General features: G+C 41.9%; 1 protein-coding gene across 1 annotated transcript in view; it reads left to right on the forward strand.

Moving 5' to 3' along the window:
• BCAR3 (breast cancer anti-estrogen resistance 3) overlaps positions 1 to 24,120 on the forward strand; it is a 161,211-nt gene that overhangs the window by 100,026 nt on the left and 37,065 nt on the right. The gene's annotated exons all lie outside the window — the stretch shown is intronic.

The raw sequence follows: 24,120 nt of genomic DNA on the forward strand, positions 1-24,120 counted from the left end.
CAGCCTAAACAGGGTCGCTGTGAGTTGGAACTGATTCAAAGCACTTAACAACAACAATGATCAAAGGCACAATGTTCCAGCAAAAATCAAACTCTTATATTTTACATCCACCTGATTCTTTCTACAGAACTTTAGCCAACTGGGTGAAGTATGTATGGGTTAGAAAGGTGCCCGCAATGACTGCTTTAAGCAGCCTCAGAGACAAGGGACCAAGGAGACCTGAAAATCTTCATTTATCAAGAGCTTGACCCCCTAAAAGGCAGAGTCCTTTGGGGCACACTCAAAGCTTGCCTTTGTACTAGCCTTGTCTTAGTATGAATTAGAATAATGTACCCTTTCCTCAAGACACTTTTTTCCCATTATAATCAATATATAAATCTATAACGGTTCAGTATGAAAGACATTTCCTTAACCACAGTGCCATTGTGCGGGACACAACCTGGAACTCATAGTGCCCTGCCAGCTGGGTCAGTAGAAATAACCATTTGCTTATGCCACCCTGTGGTTATGTGTGCCAATAGAAGATTGTTATTGTGTGCCATCAAGTCGATTCTGGCTCATAGCAACCCTGTATAGGGTTTCCGAGGAGCAGCTGGTGGGTTTGAACCACCAACCTTGTGGTTTGCAGTCCAGTGGTTGTCTTACAGTGCCACAGCCAAGTAGAGGGTTTAAAACTTGAATTAGATTTCTTTTTTTTTTTCTCCTCAGACTTTTATTTACAAAGTAGATTGTTAGATAAGTAACGACTTTGGTTTTAATCACAGTTATTAGTTTAAGAAAGCTGTACTTTGTCTAGCTTAGCACCATGTGAGTGAAGTAGGACTTCTGTGAATTTAAAACCTTTTTTCACTTCTCTCTGGGTTGTGATAGAATACTATTAAGCAAGCTGCAAAGCCCGATCATGTCAAGAAAAGGTGGAAGAAAAGTCAGTATAGTAATTGCTTTATTAAAAGAGCGTAGGATTGCCACAAATGCCATCCCTGTTCCTTCTGTTCTTCACAGCTTAAAACACCCAAGGGCTTGTTCTAAAAGTTGCTGAACTTGACACTCAAGGGGAACTGGATTTTTCTTTCTTTCTTTTTGCCTGTGGATGGGTTCAGAGTGGCAGAAACAATTGGAATGTACTTATTCTTTGAGTTTCTAATCAATTTATGTGGGTCTTCAATGATTATAAATACCAATCGAGTCTCTAAAAGTTCTTGACATATACTGGAATTTGATTATATACTGTTCTACTGCTTAAGATTCAGTGTAAGGCAGGAATTCTTTACAAGTCTATTGTCAGTACCCAAAGTCTCCAAAGACCTTCAGTTTTAGATAATTTCAAGGTGATTCTAGATATAGTAATAATACAGTAATAATGCTTTGTGTAGTGGTTATCAAAAGTGAGTATGAATTCTCTATTTTATATGTTCACAATATGTATTATAAAGTCCTGGTGTGGCGCTGTGGGTTAATGTGCCAGACTGCAAAACCATTTGAACTGTAAGGTTGGCGGCTCAAGCTCACCAGCTGCTCCTCAGAAACCCTATACAGGGTCGCTATGGGTCGAAACCAACTCGACGGCATTTCACAACAACAATATGTGTTATGGATTATGTGACTTTTAAGGTGGTGCTCCAGATTGGCAAAGAAGCTAGTCACTTTGGGCCAGCTGGTGGCAGTTCATGACAACCCTGGTGGGCAGAGGGAGGTTCCCCACTCTAACCCCATGTGAGAACAAGGACTTTTGTTCAGAAATCAAACCAGGTTTACATGATGATTCAGAACTTCAGCCAGACTTATAATTTTGTTAGCAATGATGTGCTTTCTAGAGAAACTTGTCATGTGGAGCTGTTTGGTACAAGTTGATGAGTGGTCTGGACAGTTGTTGGCTTCTTCCTCAGTCTAATAAATGGTTCCAGGGCAGAAGAGAGGAGGTGTTTGTTTGAGAGCCTTGGTGGAGTTCTGGGTGATGTGTCCCAACTAGAATCAAAGAGCCAGGCATTCGCTCACTCACTCTCCTCATTCCCTTCCTTTTCCGTCTCCTGTCCCAATTCCTTCTTTGCATGTACATAATCTCTTCCTCTTGTTTTCCCTTTATTTCAAGCAAGGCAATTGCCAACCATGATCACAGAAAGAAAGAAATGACTAGAAAAACTAGAAAAATCATTTCAATTTTTAAAATAAAACAAAGCAAGTGCATTAGTAACTATTTTGAGTTGAGTTGTGTCCACCAAAAAGATATGTTGAAGTCTGTGCAGATACTTTTATTTGGAAATAGGGGTCTTTGTACATGTTCAAATGCTAAGTTCGACTGAGGTAAGACTAGAGTAGGGTAGGCCCTAATCCATTATAGTGATGGATGACCTTATAAAAAGAGAACACAGACAGACCCAGAGACAAGCCATATGACAACAAAGTCAAAGATGAGAGTGAGGCTGCCACAAACCAAGGAATGCTTGGGGTAAACCAGAAGCTGGAAGAAGCAAGGAAGGATCTTCCCTAAAATCTTTGGAGAGAACATGGCCCTGCTAACACCCTGAATTCAGATTCTAAGCTTCCAGAACTGTGAGAGAATGAAATTGCTTTAAGCCATGCAGTTTATGGTCATTTGTTATAAAAGCCAATTCCCTAGAACACCCAAACCTGCAGATAGTACAATAGTACCCATTTGGCCTAGTCTTAATGGCTTGATAATCAGAACTCGACTAGAGGAAGATAAAAAACAGAACAATTTTTGATAAAGGAAACAAGGGGAAATTGCTACAATTTAATGAACTTGACCTATATTCATGGATGTAGTAGCTCAAAATACCAACAGAGAGAGAAGGAATCTTCACATCAAGTATCAATGCTATCCCCTCTATATACAGGGTAGATAGGGACGGGCAACTTAGACATTGGCTACCTAAAATGAGGGGGTGATAAACACTCAAAGTGACTGACTTACAAGATTTCAAGAGGGAGTTTAGTTTGAGAGTGTGTGGGGGGTGGGGGGTAGGGGGGAGATGAGTCCCCACTAAATAGTTTTCATCTTGTCTAGATGGGTCTGGTAAAAAGAGATGGGGATATAAGATTCTTATGATTCAAAAGTGAGTAATTGTTATCATGACTAATTGTGACTGTCACAACTATAAAGGTAGAAGTTTTGTAACAAAAACGGAGGAGTAATCTTATAGTCCAGAAACAGAGGACCCTAGGACCATCAAGAGAGAACACAAGCGGAATGCAGAACCCTATCCAGAGAAGCAGCAACACCAGAGATGGAGGCAGAGATGGAGACATGGAGAGAGGGAGCAGTTGAGGACTCTAGAGTCATGGGAAGAGAGGGACTAAGAGATGGCAGCCAGGAGGCAGACTTGCAGAATGTGCCCTTTGGTGGTGTAAATTATTATATATGCCCGAGTGTTGTGTGTGTGTTTTTTAAAAAAAGAGCTAAAATGAATAGAGAGAAATACTGTTACCTGAAGGTACATGGAGGGGATTATAATCATTGTAATGAAACAAAATATATGATTTGTTGAATATAAAACTGATGAGCTGCCCTGTAAACTTTTACTCAATTCACAATAAAAAATTTAAAAAATCCTTCAGACACTGTTCCCAGAGGATTATGTGGTAATTTATGTAAATCACTTGGCACTGTGTATTGTATATAGTAAATTCTGAATAAATTCTAAAGGAAAAAAAGCCAAGGTCCTGAAGAAGTAAAGGTGAAAGAAACATAATCTATGTACAGGGCTTGTGTAAAAATACAGAAATGACTTGTACCCTCATTCTGTTTCACTGCCCCTGTGTACTTGTGGCTACATGCGACAGCTACAGCTAATATATAAGGTTGTATATATATATATCACTAAAGAGCTCTGGTAGCATAGTGGTTACAAATCGGGCTGTGAACCGCAAGGTCAGCAGTTTGAAACTACCAGCTGTTCCACGGGAGAAAGATGAGGCGTTCTGCTCCCATAAAGATTTACAGCCTTGGAAACTCTGTACAGGGTCGCTATGAGTCAGAACCGACTCCGCGACACAAAACCACCACCACCACGACCATATATATCACTATTTATCTCTATCTCCTTTAGCCTTTGTATACCTCCCCATCACCCGAGCTATCACGTGTCTTCCCTCTAGCCTGTGAATTACTCTCCCTCCCTCCCACTTCTTGTAATCACCAAACAATGTTTTTTTTTTTTAGTCTGGAAACCTTTTCTTAAGCTTTTACAATTTTGGTCTCATACAATATTTGCCCTTTTGTGTTTGACTAATTTCACTCACCATAATGTCCTCAAGGTTCATCCATTTTATAAAGTGTTTTTGCAGATTCATAATTATTCTTCAAAGTTGCATAGTATTCCGTTGTGTATATATACACCAAAGTTTGTTTATCATGTCTTCCATTGTTGGGCACTTAGGCTATCTCCATCTTTTTGCTATTGTGAATAGTTCTGTGATGAACATTGGTGTGCATTTATCTTCTCTTTTCCTAGCTTGTATTTCTTGTGGATCTATACCAACTAGAGGAATTGCCAGGTCATAAGGTATTTTTATCTCTAAACTTTTGAGTACATACCATACTGTTTTCCACAGTGGATGAATCATTTTACAGTCCCACCAGCAATGTAGGAGGGTCCAGTCTTTCCACACCTTCACCAGCATTTGTTGTTTTCTGGGGTATTTTTCTTTTAACTTTGCTGCTAATATTGGTGTGAGATGATATCTCATTGTTGCCTGATTTATACATCCCTAATGGCTCTGGTAGTGTAGTGGTTACGAATAGGTTTGTGAACCTCAGGGTCAGCAGTTCAAAACTACCAGCTGTTATGCAGGAGAAAGATGAGGCTTTCTGCTCCCGTAAAGATTTACGGCCTCAGAAACCCTGTACAGGATTGCTATGAGTCAGAACCGACTCCACGGCACATTACAACAACAACAACAACGGCTAATGATAGTGAGCATTTCTTCATATATTTGTTAGTTGCCTGGATGTCTTTGGTGAAGTGTCTGTTCATGTCCTGTGCCCATTTTTAAATTGGGTTGTTTGTCTTTTTCTTGTAGAGGTGTTGTAGTTTTCTATAAATTTTAGATACTAATCCCTTGTCTGGAGTCCTGGTGTGGTGCTGTGGGTTAATGCGCCAGACTGCAAAGCAATTTGAACTGCAAGGTCAGCGGTTCAAGCTCACCAGCTGCTCCTTGGCAAGCCTAAACAGGGTTGCTATGGGTCGGAACTGACTCGACGGCACTTCACAACAATCACAACAATCCCTTGTCTGGTGTCATTGCAAAATAAGTGTTCCTAGCCCGGGGGCGCCTTCTTTTTACTCTTTTGGTGAATTTTTTAAATGGACATGAGTTTCTAATTTTTAGGAGGTCCCAGTCATCTATTTTGTCTCCTACTGCTTATGGAACTTTTTGTAATATTTGATAGTGTATGTATACCATGTATTAAAGTCCCTATTTGTCCCCAGTTTTTCATTGATGATGTTTATAGTTCTAAGTTTTACATTTCTGCCTTTTATCCATGTTGAGTTTGTTTTGACATATGGTGTGAGGTATGGGTCTTGTTTCATTCTTCTTCAAATGAATTTCCAGTTTTGCCAGCACCATTTGTTGAAGAGACTATCTCTTGCCTATTTAATGTGTTTTGGCCTTTTGTCAAAGATCAGTTGACTGTCTGTGGATGGATTTACTTCTGGGTTCTCAGTTCTGTTCCATTGATCTATGTTTCTTTCATTGTACCAGTACCAGACTGTTTTGACCACTGTAGCTGTGTAATACATTTTTAGATCAGGGAATGAGAGGCCTCCAACTTCGTTGGTCTTCTTAAGCAGTGCTTTGCTTATTTGATGTCTCTTTCCTTTCTGTATAAAGTTCGTGATCATTTTTACCATCTCTTTAAAGAATGATGTTGGAATTTGGATTGGATCACTTTATATCTATATTGCTTTGAGTAGTATTGACATTTCTACAATGTTAAGTCTTCCATGAATATGGTATACTCTTCCATTTTTAAAAAAATCTCTTTATTAGTGTCTTGTAGTTTTCTTTGTATAGGTCTTTTGTTTCTCTAGTTAGGTTTATTCCTATGTATTTCATCTTTGAGGTGGCTATTGTGGTGCTGCGGGTTAATGCACTGGACTGAAAGGTCAGTTTGAACTGCAGGGTCTGTAGTTCAAGCTCACCAGCCGCTCCTTGGAAACCCTATACAGGGTCACTGTGAGTTGGAACCAGCTTGACGGCACTTAACACCACCACCAACAATTGTAAATAGTATTGTTTTCGTAATTTCCTTTTCAGAGCTGTCTTTATTAGTATAGAGGAATCCAAATGATTTTTGTATGTTGATTTTATACCCTGCCACTTTGCTGAATCTTTCCATGAGTTCCAATCATTTTCTTGCTTATGTCTGAGATCATATTCTCTGTAAATAGAGAGAGTTTTACTTCTTCTTTGCTGATTTGGATCCTGTTAATTTCCCTATCTTGCCGTATAACTCTGGCTAAGACTTCCAGTACAATATTGAATAGGAGTGGTGATAGGTCATCCTTGTCTGGTTCCTGTTCACAAAGGGAATGCTTTCAGTGTCTTTCCATTGAGAATAATTCTGGATGTTGGATTTGTGTATATGCTGTTAATTATGTTGAGGAATTCCCCTTTAATTCCTACTTTGTTGAGTGTTTTTAATCAAGAATGGATGTTGGATTGTTGCTGTTAATTCTTAAGGAGCCCTTGCAGTACAGTGTCAAAGCACTTGGTTACTAACCAAAAGGTCTGTGGTTCAAATCTACCAGTTGCTACATGGGAGAAAGATGTGGCAATCTACTTCTGTGAAGATTAACAACCTTGGAAACCCTTTGGGGCAGTTCTACTCTTAACTGCCATGTGGTTATGAGTCAGAATCAACTTGAAAGCAGTGAGTTTCTTGGTTTGATTAATTCCTTTAGTGAAGTAAATTTCCATTATTGTTTCTAATAGTCATCTCTAAAAAAATGCACTTCTATGTATCTGATCATGTAGTCCTATGAGGTGGGAACTGTTACCCATCTTTTTTTAAAAAAGTAAATACAATTGAGGATTTATTAATAATCAAGGCTACCCTGTTGTGCCCTCCTGGCACTAAACACATAAATAATCAGAGGGGGCTCAGCTGAGGAAAGAGGAAGATAGCTCCAACCTCAAGGTAGAGTCTTGGTTACCCTCCCTGTCCCAGCCCCCCCCTCACTGTGACTTTTGGGATACAGCAGCAGGTACCTTAGTTATTACCCCATAAGGTGAATGCAGAAATAGGTTTTGAGAAATCTAGAAATGTGCCCAAGATCACCTGTTCTTGGCCACCCTCACACTCTCTCCCCCTCTTCCCCACCCAGTGATGAGTGAGCTGCCAAATGGTAGGCAAACAGGTGAGCTTGTTTCCAATCAGTAATTACTCACAGGACTCCTGCTGTGTGCCAGGCACCCGGCCAGCCTCTGGGAGGCAAAGGAAAACAAGGCATGACCTCTGCCTCAAAGACCATGTCACCCACACCCTCAGATACCAGCAGACTCATTTAGCTGCCCTTCAAAGCCCCAGCCTGCCCTGTCCAGAATCGCCTGTGGACCCAGCCAGGCTGGGTAGTGAGCATTTCTCCAGGTGGGCCACTCTGCCTGGAGCCCAAGATGGGATGACAGTGTGTACGAGGAGTAGTGGAAAGTCTCTGTAATCAGGTCCGGGGCTCATCAGGACAGGACATGTTAGGCAAGTAGCTCTGGGTCATCACATGCCTCATGAAGATTTGGGGCACCTGTACCTGCAGGCACCTGTATGTCCTCCGGCCTCGTCAGCATGCAGACACATACATAAGTTGTTGTTGTTGTTGTTAAGTGCCGTTGAGTTGGTTCTGACCCATAGTGACCCAGTAGAGGGGTTTCCAAGGAGTGACTGGTGAGCATGAACCACCAACCTTGCAGTTCAAACCGACTTTGCAGTCTAGCGCATTAACCCACAATGCCACACCAGGAGGTTGTGAAAACTCTAATACTCCACATCTGTTGACCCAGGAACCTCACCTGCATAACCACAGGGCCCGAATCTGCCTCTCCCACCAAGTAAACCTCTGCTAGCTATTTCTAGGGACCTTCGGGGGTCTCACATATGTCCATCCTCAGTCCCTCCAAACTCAGAGCTAGAACCCAGTGTGTGTGTTTCAGTATAAGGCAAGTTTATTAAAGTTCGGTGATCCTAAGTGGGAGTTCTGCACACTGCTCCTTTCCTGTGCACCAGGTCTGTGCCCTGGGAAGAGTGAACATTAGACATAAACAGTCCTTTAATTCACTGTACACAGAGGCTTAGGGCAACCTCATGGGGCACCCCTGAACAAGTGTCTGATCAAGTCTGGGATACAGTAAGTTGGTGCCTTTGGAGGTGGCAGGTTGTAGGGCCAGAAATTGAAGTAGGAAAGGTAGGGGAACTATTGATGGATTACTGTAGATGTGCAGTAAGACACGGGAGGACGGAACAGAGCAGAGTCAGTGGAGATTGGATTGGGGTGGGGTGGGGTGGTAAGGATGTAGAATTAAGGATTCCTTGACCAATTAAGAGAAAATTCGGAGGATTCTAAATGGGTAACAAGAGCAAGGAAGATGCCAATGACTGGGGAAAGAGGAGAAAAGTAGGGTTTGCAGAGAAGAGGTCAGTTTACCCATAGTGCTATCCAAGCCTTGAAGAGGCTTCTGGCAAGTATAAATATCCTTACCATGGCACCAGCATCAAGGGTTGAAGATGGAGATTTAGACTTCATCACTGCATTTCAAGTCTTCAAACTGGCCTCATGCCTCCCACCCAGGCCAGTCCATTTTGCTCACTGCAGCCAGATTGATTGGTCTAAAACCATCTTTTTTTTTTTTTTGTACCTGTTGCCCTCCTGGGCAGAAATGTTTAATGACCCTCCTTATCTGGAGTAAGGATCCCTGGTGACACAATGGGTTATGCATTGGACAGCAGTTCAGACCCACCAGCCTCTCCTCGGGAGAAAGATGAGGCTGTCTACTCCCATAAAGATGTCCAATCTCGGAAACCCTATGAAGCAGTGCTATTCTGTCCAACAAGATCGCTATGAGTCAAAATCAACTGGATGGCAGTGAGGTTCTCAGGAGTGTGAGAATCTAAGCCCTCAGTCTCTATTGTTGGGCTTCCCTCCGCTTGGTCCCTGCCTTCCTGAGTCAGGACTCCTTGGGTAGCAAGTGACAGTCCAACTCAAACTAACATAGGTCACAAGGGAAATTTACCGGCTCTCATAAGCAGCTGGGGTCTAGAGATAAGCATGCCACTATGGGACACACTCCATCTTCTCCACTTCTCTTTGCGTGCTGAGTTCACTCTTCAGCCCAGCATGATTCACTTGACAGGAAACAAACATCCATACTGCATATCTCAGTACTAGAGAGGGTTCATGTCTCCTTCATCAGTTCTATTTAGGGAAATTCCAGAAAGAACTCTGAGTGGTCCAGCTCAGGTCAGGGGCAATAGCCAAAAAGGTGAGGTCTGGACCACAAGTTTGGTTTTAGAGGGAGCTTTGTAAAGGATGGCCAATGGATGCCCACTGCCCTATCTCTGCATGCTTCCACCCCACTCCTTTTCAACCAAGTGCTAGTCTTTGTCCCCCTTAACTCAAAATGCCTCAAATGCCCATCCTGTTGCTCTCCTGAAGATCTAGCTCTGGTTCCCCAACCTCTCCTTTCTCCTTCCCACCCCCAGGCAGCCGTGCCCCAGCACACCCCTGAGGCCACAGTGACCTTTCTTCCCTCTGAATTCTTGCAGGTGCTTTTCTTTCTCTTTTTATCATATATCACCCTAGAGTTGTTATATGTCTTTGGATTATAATAGCTTATTAATGAAGCATTGGTTGTGGACTGAGCACTGTGCTGAGCATATTATCCTCTTTCCAGTTTTTTGACCTGTGAAGTGGGTTGTTGGTTTTTTGGTTTTGTAGTAAAAACTATGCTGTTGCTGCTGTTAGATGCTGCCAATCGATTTGGACTCATAGTGACTCCATATGACAGACTAGGCTTGCTCCAAAGGGAAGGAGCCTTGATGGCACAATGATGGTTAAGTGCTCGGTTGCTAACCAAAAGATAGGTGGTTCAAATCCACCAGTTGCTCTGAGGGAGAAAGATGAGACTGTCTGTTTCCATAAAGATTGTTGTTGTTGTTAAGTACTATTGAGTAGATTCCGACTCATAGTGACCCTGTATAGGGCTTCTGAGGAGCTGCTGGTGTTTTGAACCACCAACCTTGAGGTTAGTAGTCCAGTGCTTCCCCTACAGCGCCACACCATAAAGATTACTGCCTTGGGAATCCTGTGAGATTCTACTCTGTTCTATAGGTCACTACGAGGGACAATAAGCATCCATTGTGCCTCCAGGGCTCCTTTTTAAAAAAGAAGTATATATATTTAACATATAATTTGCTGTGTTAACCATTTTTAAGTGTACAATTTAGTGTTATTAATTACATTCACAATGCTGTGCAACCATCACCACTATCTAGTTTCAAACATTCTTATCACCTCAAACAGAGCTTCTGTATGCAGAGAGCAACAACACGCACCCCACGCAGACACACGCATACACCCAGCCTCTACTTTCTGTTTCTACACATGAACCTATTGTGATACTTCCTTAAAGTGAAATCATGCAATAGTTATGCTTTTGAGCTTGGCTTATTTCATTTAGCATAATGTTGTCAAAATTGTGCTATGTCTTACCATGGAAGTAGATTTGTTTTGATCCTCATTTTGAAACAGGAGGAAACCAAGGGATCAAGAGGTGTAGTAACTTATCCAAGGCTTAGAGCTGAGAGAGACAAGGATAAGATCCAGCCGCATGCAAACTGTTTCCAGAGCCCCCAAACTGAAGCCACATCAATTGCCAATGAGCTGATTGAGACTCAGAGCAATTCCTATGTGCGTAGAATAGAACTGCTCCATAGAGTTCCACATATGATCTTTCAGAAGCAAATTGACAGGCCTATCTTCTGAGGTACCTCTGGATAGGTGACTAATAGCCAACTTTCAGTCCAGGGAGCAGTTTCCAGAGCCCAGGGATGCATTAGAATGCTCTTTTGTGCGAGATCTTCCAATGCCATTGTGCCCTTCTGGATGGGCACCCAGCCTCAACCAGTGTTTGGCAAATTGCTTGTTCAATGACTTCTTGCTTGTGAATGACATCTCCAGTCTTTCCCCTTTCCACCATCAGTCCCTGGGCCTGGGGTTATGTCTTTCCTGATCATTTGCACAATTTAAAATTCTGTAAGAACTAGGAAGCTTTTCTTACAAGCAGGGACCAACTAAAATAAATATTAATTATAATACCGATGCCATCTTTTTTTAAATTATTGTTTCAACTGTCTTCTCCATGCCAATGAGTGTTCATAGACAGATGCCTCTGACTACCCCTTCCTCTTCCCCTCCTAGGAAGCCAGGCCGCTTTGTTGGGCCTAATTTGAAATGCAGGCGCTAATGCTCTTGCAGGCCTCCCAAGATGAGCCTGGAGCTTCATTCCTCCCAGGCTGGAAGGCTTTTACTTCCTTGGAGGGGGAGCTGTTGAAATGTGGGTTTCTTTGTTAATCAAGGTTCCCAGCACGTCAGTGAAATTGGCTCTGAGCCTCCAGAATGTGCTTTCCAACCTTATCCCAGGCTCTGGTGAGTCCAGCCTGTCAAGACTGGACTTGCCAGCCACGTGAGACTGCAGAGATGTGCTTTCCAGATTCAGAATGATATTCATGGTTTTGAGGCTGGCCTCAGCAAGCTAAGACCAGTCCTGGCTGCATGACTAAACCATAGGTGTTTGGGGCAGGCAGGGCATGTGGTTTAGCAAGAGGATTGAAGAACTCTGTGCAAAGACTCAGGGAAAACTAAAGGACAGGTCATTTTCCTTAACGTCTTCTTTTCCAAACACCCACCCCTGGTCTTTGTGTACTCACCCTTAAACGTGGAATTGCTTTGTGTTATGTAACTATATTAATAGTACAGTCATGCATGGCATGATGTCCGTTTGGGCTTCATTGGACTGCATATATGTCCATGGTCCCATAAAGTTATAACAGAGCTCAGAAATCCTGATGGGATTACAGGATGTAACACAACATCTTCCTGCACATCCTTCTATACAAAGCAATTATGCTGCCAGGCGTGTAAAGGTACATTAAACCTAGAATATGTATGTCATGATAATCATACATATTACTGGCTTATGTGTGTACTATACTGTACTTTTCTTTCTACAAAGTTTGCCGTATAATTTCGACTCATAGGCAACAGCAGCAAATTTCATGTATCATGAGTCTCTAGAGTGCTATAGCATCATCTCTGTTTAATTTTCTTTTGAAAATATTCCCATGAAGTGCATCATGGCTCCCAAATGCAGCCGAGCCAGTGCTAATGATAATAGCAGCAAGAGGCAAAGGAGAGAGAGAGTTTTGGAAGGGAAACATAAGTTTATTGAACACTTATATATAAAGGTGGAAAAATCGGAATTCTCCTAGTCACAGTTTAGGCATATCACACTCAGTGATCAGAGCAATCCTCAAAGACAAAGAAAATTCTCCAAAGAGGTAGAGGATCAGCTCCACTAAAAGCTACAAGGCTAATGAAGAGGGACCTATGTCCAATATGGAGGGATTGCTAATGACATGGATTGAGACCAAATACAAAAGTGAATCCCTCTCAGCACACTACCACTGCTATTTGAGGAAAAGCAGGACCAGACTACGGGATGGTGTTTGGAAAATGTCCAAATCATGTGATGTCCTATTTCACAGAACGTACTGTAGCCATTAAGCATTGACTTAAGACATATGTATATACTCATAATACTAATAACAATTCATAGCTACAATTCTAATGTTGTTAGTTGTTGTTGTTAAGTTCTGTTGAGTTGATTGTGACTCATAGCAACCCTGTACAGGGTTTCCGGAGAGCAGCTGGTGAGTTTGAACTGCTGACCGCATAGTTCTTAGTTCAGTGCTTATTCTACAGCGCCACACCAGGAGTTAACATATTGTGTATTGTAAGTACTTTACAGGTACTGATCCCTTTAGGCATCACACCCATCTCATGATGGATTCCTACTCCCATTTCACAGATGAAGAGCCTGGTGCTCCAGAGAGGAGCCTGGCTGGTAGACGCAGAGTGACTTGTGGACTGAGGTGCCTTGCTGGCAGGCCCATGCTCTTAAACACTGTGCTGTAACACATCTGGCAGCATCAGGCTTCTTAAAATGCTGACAATAGGCAAGATGATGATAGATTCAGATTTCCATGAAAAACACAAACAATTGTAGTAACTTAGGAATTTACTAGCTAAGTTTCACTTTGGTTGGACTAGGGTGGCCTCACCCACTCCCTGCAAGTCACCTCTATCATCAGCTTACCTGTATCATATCTCAAACCCCCAAAATAAATTCTGGGATGAAGAAGAACATTTAGGAACAGATGCATGTGAGTGGGTACCACATTATAGTTGTTAATGAAAACCTTATGGATCACAACAGTCTGATCTGTAGCTAATCATGGACTTGTTGAAGGACCGACCCAGCAGCATTCTATTTTCTCTTGTACAAGGGGTTGCCATGAGTTGGGCTCCAGCTTGACTGTAGCCAGCAACAGCCTTCCCTCCCTTCCATTCTTTCTTACTCGAGGTGTATTTATTAATTTATGGACATGCACCACTTTTACTCTACCATCCCTCACCCGCTTTAAAAACGTGTTGTTGTTGTTGTTGTTAAGTACCGTGGAGTCAGTTCTGACTCATAGCAACCCTGTGCAGGGTTTCCGAGGCTGTAAATCTTTACGGGAGCAGAAACCCTCATCTTTCTCCCGAGGAACGGCTGGTAGTTTTGAGCAGGTGCCATCATTTCCAACTCATAGCAACCGATGCACAGCAGAACGAAACTCTGCCTGGTCTTACACCATCTTTACAATTGTTGTTATACTTGAGCCTGTTGCTGCTGTGTCAACCCATCTTATTCGCTGGATGTCTTCCTCTTTTTCACTGAACCTTCACTTTACAAGTCCTTCTCCAGGGACTGATCCCTCCTGATAACATGTCCGAAGTATGACAGATGACGTCTCACCATCCTGACTTCTAAGAAGCATTCTGGCTGTACTTCTTTCAGCACAGATTTGTTTGTTCTTCTGGCAGTCCATAGTACTTTCAGTATTCTTCTCCAACACCAAAAAATAACATCATGACAAATGGAGAAAAGATTAAAGTTGTCAAAGACTTCGTTTTGCTTAGATTCACTATCAACACTCATGGAAGTAGCAGTCAAGAAATCCAATGACGTATTACACTAGGCAAATGTGCTGCACAAGCCCTCTTTAAAGTGTTCAAGAACAAAGATGTAGTATGAAGAATAAGATGTACCTGACCAAGCCATGGTATTTTCAGTAGCTTCTTATGCATGTGAACATTGGACAATGAATAAGGAACACCATAGAAGAATTGATGCATAAGAGTTATGGTGTTGGAGATGAAGGAGCTCGAGAATAACAACAATTGCAAGGATGGTGCAGGATTGCGCAGTGTTTCATTCTGTTGTGCATAGGGTCGCTATGAACAGAAACTGACTCGACAACAGCTAACAACAATAACAGCAGTTTCCCCTAGTCTGTTTGAACCTCTGCCTCTTGGTCTCTGTACAGGTTCCTCATGAGCAGAATCAAATGTTCTAGAGTACCCATTCTTCATCACTGTCATCACTGAGTGAGAGCCTCCATTGCTGCATCAGTTTGTTGAAAGATTTTAATTTGTAATCCATCAATTCCTGGAGTCTTGTTTTTCGCTACTGCCTTCAGTGCAGTTTGGACTTCTTCCTTCAGTACCATCAGTTCTTGATCACATGCTAGCTCATGAAATGGTTGAACATCAATAATTTCTTTGTGGTACAGTGACTCTGTATTCCTTTCATCTTCTTTTGATACTTTCTGCACTATTCAATATTTAGTTCATGGAATTCTTCAATATTGTAACTCGAGGCTTGAATTTCTTATTCAGTTTTTTCAGCTTCTTCCTCCTACAGACGGCGTGGTGGGTTCAAACCACCAACTGGAGAGCTTGACCATTGTGTCACCAGAGTTCCTTGTATTTACCATATGACCCAGCGAGTTCTACTCCTAGAGAAATGAAAACACATGCCCACAGAGACTTACACACAAATGTTCACGGCAACGTTACTTATAATCACCAGAAACTGGAAACAATCCAAATATCCACCAGCTGGTGAATGGATAAATAAAATGTGATATATCCATATAATGGAATATAACTCAGCAATAAAAAGGAATAGGTTTTACTCCAGATCTTTGAACATTTCATTATAACACTTAACTTTCTCTTCTCAAGCTGCCCTTTGAAAATTTCTGTTCAGTTCTTCATTTCTTCCATTTGCTTTAGTAGCTCTATACTTGAGAGCAAGTTCAGAGTCCCTTCTGACATCCATTTTCATCTTTTCTTTCTTTCCTGTCTTTTTATTGACCTTTTGGCTTCTTCCTATTTGATGTTGTTGATGTCACCTCACAGTTCTTCCTGTCTTTGGTCATTAGGGTCTAATTTATCAAATCTTTTCTTGAAATGGTCTCTAAATTCAGATGGCACATATTCAAGGCCATATTGTGGCTCTCATGGACTTGTTTTCATTTTCTTCCGTTTCAGCTTGAACTTACATATGAGGAATTGATAGTCTGTTCCAGAATTAGCTCCTGGTCTTATTTTGGCTGATGATACTGAACTTTTCCATGGTTTCTTCCCACAGATGAAGTCAGTTTAATTCCTATGTATTCCTCTAGTGAGGTCCATGTGTATGATTGTCTTTTGTGTTGTTGAAAAAAGGTATTTGCAGTTGATAAGTCATTGGTCTTGCAAAATTCTGTCATGAAATCTCCAACATAATTTCTATCACCAAGGCCATATTTTCTAATGACTGATCCTTCCTCTTTGTTTTCAACCTTTACATTTCAATCACCAGTAGTTATCAGTAAATCATGATGTCATGTTTGATTGATAATCAGACTGAAGAAGTTGGTAGAATTCTTCAATTTCAACATTCCTGGCTTTATTTGAATAATAGTGGTATTAACTGATCTAATTTGTATGTGTATGGATATTATTCTATCACACAGCATTGTAATTTAAGATAGATCTTGAAACATTCCTTTTGATGATGAATGTTGTGCCATTCCTCTTGAATTTGTTATTCCTTGCATAGTAAACCATAAGATTGTCTGATTAAAAATCAGTCTATTTCAGGCCAATATCAGTCTATTGCAGCTCACTAATGCCTAGGATGTCAATTTTTATGTTTCATTTCACTTTTTGACAACTTCCAATTTTCTTAAATTCATACTTCATACATTCAATGTTCCCATTATTAATGGATGTTTGCAGCTGCCAGCTGCTCCTCCTTATTTTGAGTTGTGCCCCATCAGCATGTGAAGGTCCTGAAAACTTTACTCCACTCATGTCATAAAGCTCAACTCTACTTTGAGGAGGCAACTCTTCCCCAGTCATATTTTGAGTGCCTTCCAACCTAAGGAGCTCATCTTCCAGCACTGTATCTGAAAATATTCTGGTGTTATTCATAATGTCTTCATCTCCTGGCACTATATCTGATAATGTTCTGCTTTTTGGTGACTAAACATTCACAAGTAGTCCATGTCTCCTCTTCCTACTCTGTGTTAGTCCGGAAGCTCAGCTGAAACCTGTCTACCATGGTTACCACTGATGGTATTTAAAATACCAGTGGCATAGCTTCCAGCTTCACAGCAACACACAAGTCATTACAGTATGACAAACTGACACATAAGTGATGGTCTAAAATTTTGTTCTGTACCGACTCATAGTGACCCTATGCACAACAGAAGAAAACACTGTCTGGTCCTGCACCAAACTCACAATCTTTGCTACACTTGAGACCATTGCTGCTGCCACTGTGCCGATTCATCTTGTTGGGTGTCTTCCTCTTTTTTACAGACCCTACACTTTACCAAAGGAGCTCTGGTAGCGTAGTGGTTACGAGTCGGGCTGCCAACCTCAAGGTCAGCAGTTCGAAACCACCAGTGGTTCCACTGGAGAAAGATGAGGCGTTCTGCTCCCGTAAAGATTTACAGCCTCGGAAACCCTGTGCAGGGTCACTATGAGTCGAAACCGACTCCACAGTACTTAACAACAACTACTTTACCAAGTATGATATCCTTCTCCAAGGACTAGTTTCTCCTGATAATGTGCCCAAAGTATGAGAGACTGACTGGCCATCCTGGCTTCCAAAGAGCATTCTGGCTGTACTTCTTCCAACACAGATTGGTTTGTTCTTTTGGCAGTCCGTGATACTTTTAACATTCTCCTCCAACACTATAACTCAAATATATCATTCTTTATTCATTGTCCAATTTCACATGCATAAGAAGTTACTGGAAATACCATGGCTTGAGTCAGGTGTACCTTAGTCTACAAACAGACATCTTTGCTCTTGAACACTTTAAAGATGTCTTGTGCAACAGATTTGCTTAATGCAGTACATAATATGATTTCTTGACTGCTGTTTCCATGAGTGTTGATGGTTGATCTGAGCAAAATAAAGACTTCGACTTCTTCCATCTTTTTTCCATTTATCTTAATATTATTGGTCCAGTGGTGAGTATTTTTGTTTTCTTTACATTGAGGTGCAACCCATATCAAAGGCTGTGTTCTTTGATCTTCATCAGTAAGTATTTTAAGTCCTCTTCACTTTCAGCAAGCAAAGTTGTGTCATCTGTATATAGCAGGTTGTTAATGAGTCTTCTTGCAGTCCTGAAGCCATGTTTTTCTTCATATAATCCAGTTTCTTAGATTATGTGCTCAGCATTCAGATTGATTAAGTATGGTAAATGAATACAACACTGGCACACACCTTTCCTAATTTTAAACTATTCAGTGTTCTCTTATTCTTTTCGAACAAATGCCTCTTGATCTATGTACAGGTTGCTCGAGAGTACAATTAAGTGTTCTAGACTACTCATTCTCTACAATGCTGTCCATAACTTTTCATGATCCACACAATTGAAAACCTTTGCATAGTCAACAAAGCACAGGTAAACATCTTTCTGATATTCTCTGCTTTCAGCCAAGATCCATCTGACATCAGCAGTGATCTCCCTTATTTTACATTCTCATCTGAATCCAGCTTGTACCACTGGCTGTTTTCTGTCAATGTACTGTTGCAGCCGTTTTTTATCTTTAGCAAAATTTTACTTGCTTGTGATATTAATGATATTGTCCAATGATTTCCACATACCGTTAGGTCACCTCTCTTTGGAATGGACACAAATATAGATCTTTTCCAAACAGTTTTCAGGTAGCTGTCTTCCAGATTTCTTGGCATAGATGAGTGAGTACCTCCAGTGCTGCCTCAGTTTGTTGAAATATTTCAACTTGTATTCCAGAAGTTCTTTGTTCTTTGCCAGTGCCTTCAGTGCACCTTGGACTTGTTCCTTCAGTACCATTGGCTCTTGATCATATGCTAGCTCTTGAAATAGTTGAACATTGACCATTTCTTTTTGGTACAGTGACTGTGTGATCGCTCCAGCTTGAGAAATGCTGAGCGTGTTCTTTCTGGTCCAAAATTTAGATGGGTCATATTCTGCTAAGACTTTGGGTGGAATGTATAGGTTGGGTCCTTCTACATCTTTCTCTCTTGTTCCCCATTGGAAACTTTAGTCCTTGGAATTCAACTGGCAAAGACCCAGACTGCTCTTGATCCTAAGCAGAGCAGCCTCCCTTCCTGTGCTGAGCCCACAGCTGGTATGTGAGGTGGAGCTCAAGATGACAGGCGACATGGCACGGGCAGCTAAAACCCAACCCTGCTTCTCCTACTCCCACTTTAGCCTCCACCCTCACTCCTCCAGACAAGATGCTCGATGTGAGGTTCTACTTCAGGAGCTAAGAGAGAATTTGAGCTTCTTGATGAAAATATCGTATTACTACTACAAAATGGTGATTATTAACATTTGTAGCCTTTGTGAGAGATTGATTATTTTGAGTTTTCTTGCTATTTCTGGTGGTTGAAGAACATGAAATTCAAAGGGCCAATGAAAACTGCATTCTCATTCATTGTAAATTTTTTGGTGAACACAGTTGTGTTACTTATTGTGGGCTGTTACAGTGACCACAGTGCCATACTAACAGGACAGAGGTGCTATTGGGATTTCAGGATTGAGGATGACTTGGGTTTGGCCAGACTTCAAGGCACATTGAATTCAGAAGACATCCACACAGACGAGAATCCCTGGGTGGTACAAATGCTTGGCTGCAGCTGAAAGGATGTAGGTTCAAGTCCACCGAGAGGCACCTAGGAGAAAAGACCTGGCAACCTATTTTCTGATAAAAAAAAAAAAAAAGAAAGAAAGAAAAACAGCCATTGAAAACCCTACAGAGCACACATGGGGTCAACCATTAGTCATAATCGACTTTACAACAAGTGGGTCTACACAAACAAGTGTGAAAGAGTTGGAAAATACAGTTTAGGAGAAAGGGCTGTAGGAACTGGAATGGACTTGGGTGGTATTCTTGTGTCCTCTTTATTTTCCCAATGTCATTAGCTTTGGTGTTCTAGGACCTGACAGCTTTACTCGGTCTCTTCTCATGCTGAGTTTGCCCACTACAGACAATGACAGTGCATGTGATTATCATGTGAGTCTTTCCCCCTGAAATGTTGTAGTTGGAGGAAGGACAGGGAGTTCCTGGGGGACACAAATGGTTAAGCACTCCACTAGCCAAAAGGTTGACTGCTTGAGCCCAGCCAAAGGCACCTCAGAAAACAGGCCTGACAACCTGCTTCGGAAAGATGACCATCATGGAAACCCTGTGGAGCTCTGTCCTGCACACATGGGGTCACCATGTATTCGAATTGACTCAGTGACAACAACCAACCAAGGAAGGACAGTAATAGGAGTTTTATGAACTTAAAAATTAAGCAGAATTCCCGAGGATACGGAAGCCCACTCAAATGTGATGAAACTGTTGCCAAGAGTTGAAGTACTGGTGTGTTACTTAAGCTGAAAACTAGCCAGGGCCATGACTGAAATGCTGGCATTTCAGGCAAAAAGAAAATTCCTTCCAGTAGGTGACATAGAAGATAAAGGGTACACTGTTAACAAAAACTCTGGCTGTTTGAGGGAAGCCAAGGGTAGCAGCAATCCGACTCTTCTTGTTGAAGGAGAAATCTCATTTCTGGCCCACAACGAACACAAATATCAAGGACAACACTTTCAAAAATATCAATGGATGCATTTTGCTAAAATTGCCTTATATGGTCATCCTTCACCAAGCTTGGTGTTTTCAGGTCATCAAAGTACCGAACTAAGTGGCAGAACCGTAGTTGGCAAGATCAGGGTTTCATAAAGCAATAGACAGCTGGACGAAATAATAAAAGGTATATTAACATATGGAGTAAAAACAGTAAGGGAAAGTTCTAGAGTGCAGTAACCCTCAAAATAACCACTGTTTAATGGTGAGAGTGGCCACAGGTGGGTGACCTTTTTAAATTTCCTTCTTCACTAGTGTGGGAGACATTGCAGCAAGCCTGGTTCATTTCATGTATTGGAACCAGCCCTCATGGGCTTGAGATGAAAAGCTGTTTGCAATGACTTGCTCACTTGTGCTTTCTGTCTCTCTCTTTTGCTCCCTCTCCTCTCTCTCTTCTGTCTTCTTTCCTCTCCCTGTCTTTAACACAAATTTAGGCAATTGTGGAACCTCCTAGCCTTTCACAAATTATGCCAGAATTTAAAGGCAATTTCTGAAGTCTGATCTTCCATCCCAGATTATTTGGGAACGTTGGTCTGAATAATCTCCTTTTCTCTCTCGTTTCTAGATGCTGCCTTAAAGACCTGCAGGGTCTACAAAGGAAAGAGTAATAATTGTGAATTATTTCTCTGAGGAACTAGGACAAAAATAACATGATCGCTGATTTTATATTTTTAGTAACAAGTATAAAATAGTATTCTCTCAAAATTGGGAGTGAGGTCATTGCATATAAAATGCTAAAAACCTTGCTGTTTATGAGAGATGCTACGAGAGCAAGAGAACACATGTTGCCTGAGTGCATAAGAAAGAATAGAGAGACTGGGGGAGGTGGCCAGTCAGGGAGGAAGAAAAATGAAAAGACAAATAAGGAATAACTTTTGGCTCTAAGTGAATAAAATTTCAGTGAAGGAGAATTCAGACAGAAACTAGGACCTGCTGATCTCCACATTTTCAGAGCTCAAACCAAGGAGAAGTAGACCCAGGTTGCAACACACAGTATACAAACTAAACCATCGGAGTGGCTGAACAGGGAATGTTGTTGGGTTCAATCCAGTTGATTTCAATTCATTGTAACCCAATATAACAGAGTAGAACGCTTCGGTTTTCTAGGTGTAATCTTTACGGGAGCAGATCTCCTTGTCTTTCCCCCAGTGGAGAAGCTAGGTAGGTTCAAACTCCCACTCTTTCAGTTAGCTACTTACTGAGCGCTTAACCGCTGCACCACTAGGACTCCTTAAACAGGGGATTTGTTGTTGTTTTTATGTGCCATCGAGTCAATTCCAACCCATAGCAACCCTATATAGGGTTTCTGAGGAGCGGCTGGTGAGTTTGAACCATTGACTGTGTGGTTCAAACGACTTTGCAGTCCAGCGCAGTAACCCACAGCACCACATCAGTTAGGACTTAGTTCAGCTATGTCTTAACTATCTAATGTTGCTATAACAGAAATACCACAACTAGATGGTTTTAACGAACAGACATTTGTTCTCTCATAGTTTAAGAGGCAAGAAGTCTGAATTCAGAGCGCTAGCTCTGGAGGAAGGCCCTTGTCTCCTCTCAGCATCTGTAGGCCCAGCATTCCTTGGAGATCTTTCCTGGCTTGTAGGAGCTTCATAGTGCAGAGATCCAAAGGATGCACTCCACTCCTGATTCTTCTTTCTTGGTGGTAGCAGGTCTCTCTGATTCTTGCTCACTTCTGTCTCTGTGTATCTCTCATAAGTAAAAGGTGTTGCAGGACACACCCCAGGGAAACTCCCCTTAAATTGCATCAGGGCTGTGATGCGATCAAGGGTGTTGCTTGAAACAAGATGAAAGATCACATGGAAGACAAGGTGCCAGGCAATCCAGGGCTGGTGTGTTGGCTCCGAGAGCTCCTTCAAGTCACTGCTCCATCATCACTGTGGTGTGGTCTTCATCTTCGTTGCCCAGGATGGTGTTGGGGCTCCAACCATCACATCTTACCTCAAAAGCCCTACCACTATTGCTGATAACCCTTCCTTGGCCAGAACTTAGTCATGAAACCCCATTTCCCTTTAAGAAGAATGTAGTCTTTTAGCTGTACTGTAACATGTCCAGCTAAAACTAGGGGTTCTATTAATTTGAGAGAGATGGAGAATCTCAACAACTGAGAAAAATCATAGAGGCTCTCATCTTGGGGCCTTTGTTCATTCAGTGACCAGTGAGTACCTGTACGTGCAGGCATTGCTCCAGGGCAGGTGTGAAGAATGCAAAGGAGCTTCTGTTCTTTGGGGACTTACAGTCCAGCAGAAGGCAAGACAGAAAATAGACTAACAATAAAGATGGCCAGTTGACAGTCAACAGTGAAGTGTTTCCCAAGGTACATTCAGATTAGTTGTACTTAATTAATGATCTGTGCAGACAGTGGCAAACATCATTATCTAAGCCAAGCATCCTAGGGCCGTCAACATCAGCTTCTCTTTGATCTGAATTTATTTCAACAGACAATTCTCAAGTGCCTGCTATGTACCAGGCAGTGTGGACAAGAGGAGCGGGGGGTAACAGGGGGAGGAAGAAGTAAACAACTAGTGCCCAGAGCCCCACCTGGAAATGGTCTTTTAGTCATTCTGTGGCCAGCACCCCTTCAGGCTAGCTTGCACAGAATGCTAAGAAAGGATAAGAATCCAATGGTAAAATTCCATGTCTGGTTTCATTTTTCTTGGTGGAGAAGGATTGGAAGCTCTTTTTGCTGAGAGGTAAAGCAGGGTGATGAGGAACAGTTTTGTTGTTCCTAAGGTCATTGGACTGCTAACCACAAGGTTGGTGGTTCAAACCCATCATCTGCTCCTCAGAAACCCTATACAGTGTAGTTAGGAGTTGGAACCGACTCAGTGGCACTTAGCAACAACAACAAGAGCTTTTGAAGGGCAAGCTGAGGGACCTAGGAAAGCCTAGGGACAGCTGAGGGTCACAGCCTCTTCCTGCTAACCTCACATGACCCTCAGCAAGCAGTTCCTGAGCCTGATTTTGCTGGGAACTGGGCAGGTGTCCAAATTCAGTTCACATGTTATAAGTGAATGTGGGTTCTAAATTAAACCTAGAGACTGTATTGTACCCAGAACTCCCTGCCCTGAGCACTATGCAGTGCCTTAGACCAGGGAATCTCAAACAAGCTGAGGTGACAGACCAGTTTTCTGTTTTAAGTTTCAATTCAAATCAGTCAGAATAATGAAATACTAGAAAATGGACATGAAAAAGACAAAAAACATAAACTCTCATTCCTGTTATTAGATTCAAGAGACATAAACTTACCCTGTCACTTTGCTCCAAACATTTCTAAAGGCTAACTCCATTCCTATGCTTGAGTTTGTGAAGGATTGAGGTCATCACCAGCAGCCCAAGCATGTACCGTGAGAAACACTGCCTTAGGCCACTCAGGGACTGCCATCCTTCCCAGCCCCACAGGAGGACAACTCTAACTAAAAATGAGGAAGCTCCCCTGGAGACAGAGCAGCCCAGCCTCAGAGATGTGTCTCATAGCCCTACATAGCTCTCTCTGCCTCCCCACCTTGCCCAACTTGCCCTGGTTTTTCGTTTGTTCCTGTTTTTTAGTTTTATTATGTTAAATATATAGAGAACAAAAATGGTGATGGTTTAACTACTTTTTAAGTGTCCAATTCAGTGACATTAATCACAGTCACCGTACTGTGCAACCGTCACCGCTGTCTGTCTCCAGCACTACTTCCCTTAAATAATAGCTCCCCAATCCTTCTCCCCTCAGCTCCTGGTAACCACTCATCTACTACTTACTGTCTCCATGCATTTGCTTATTCTAGCTGATTCATATAAGTGACACTATACAGTGTTT

This window comes from Chrysochloris asiatica, unplaced genomic scaffold, assembly GCF_000296735.1.
Source record: "Chrysochloris asiatica unplaced genomic scaffold, ChrAsi1.0 scaffold00002, whole genome shotgun sequence".
NCBI classification, from domain to species: Eukaryota; Metazoa; Chordata; class Mammalia; order Afrosoricida; family Chrysochloridae; genus Chrysochloris; species Chrysochloris asiatica.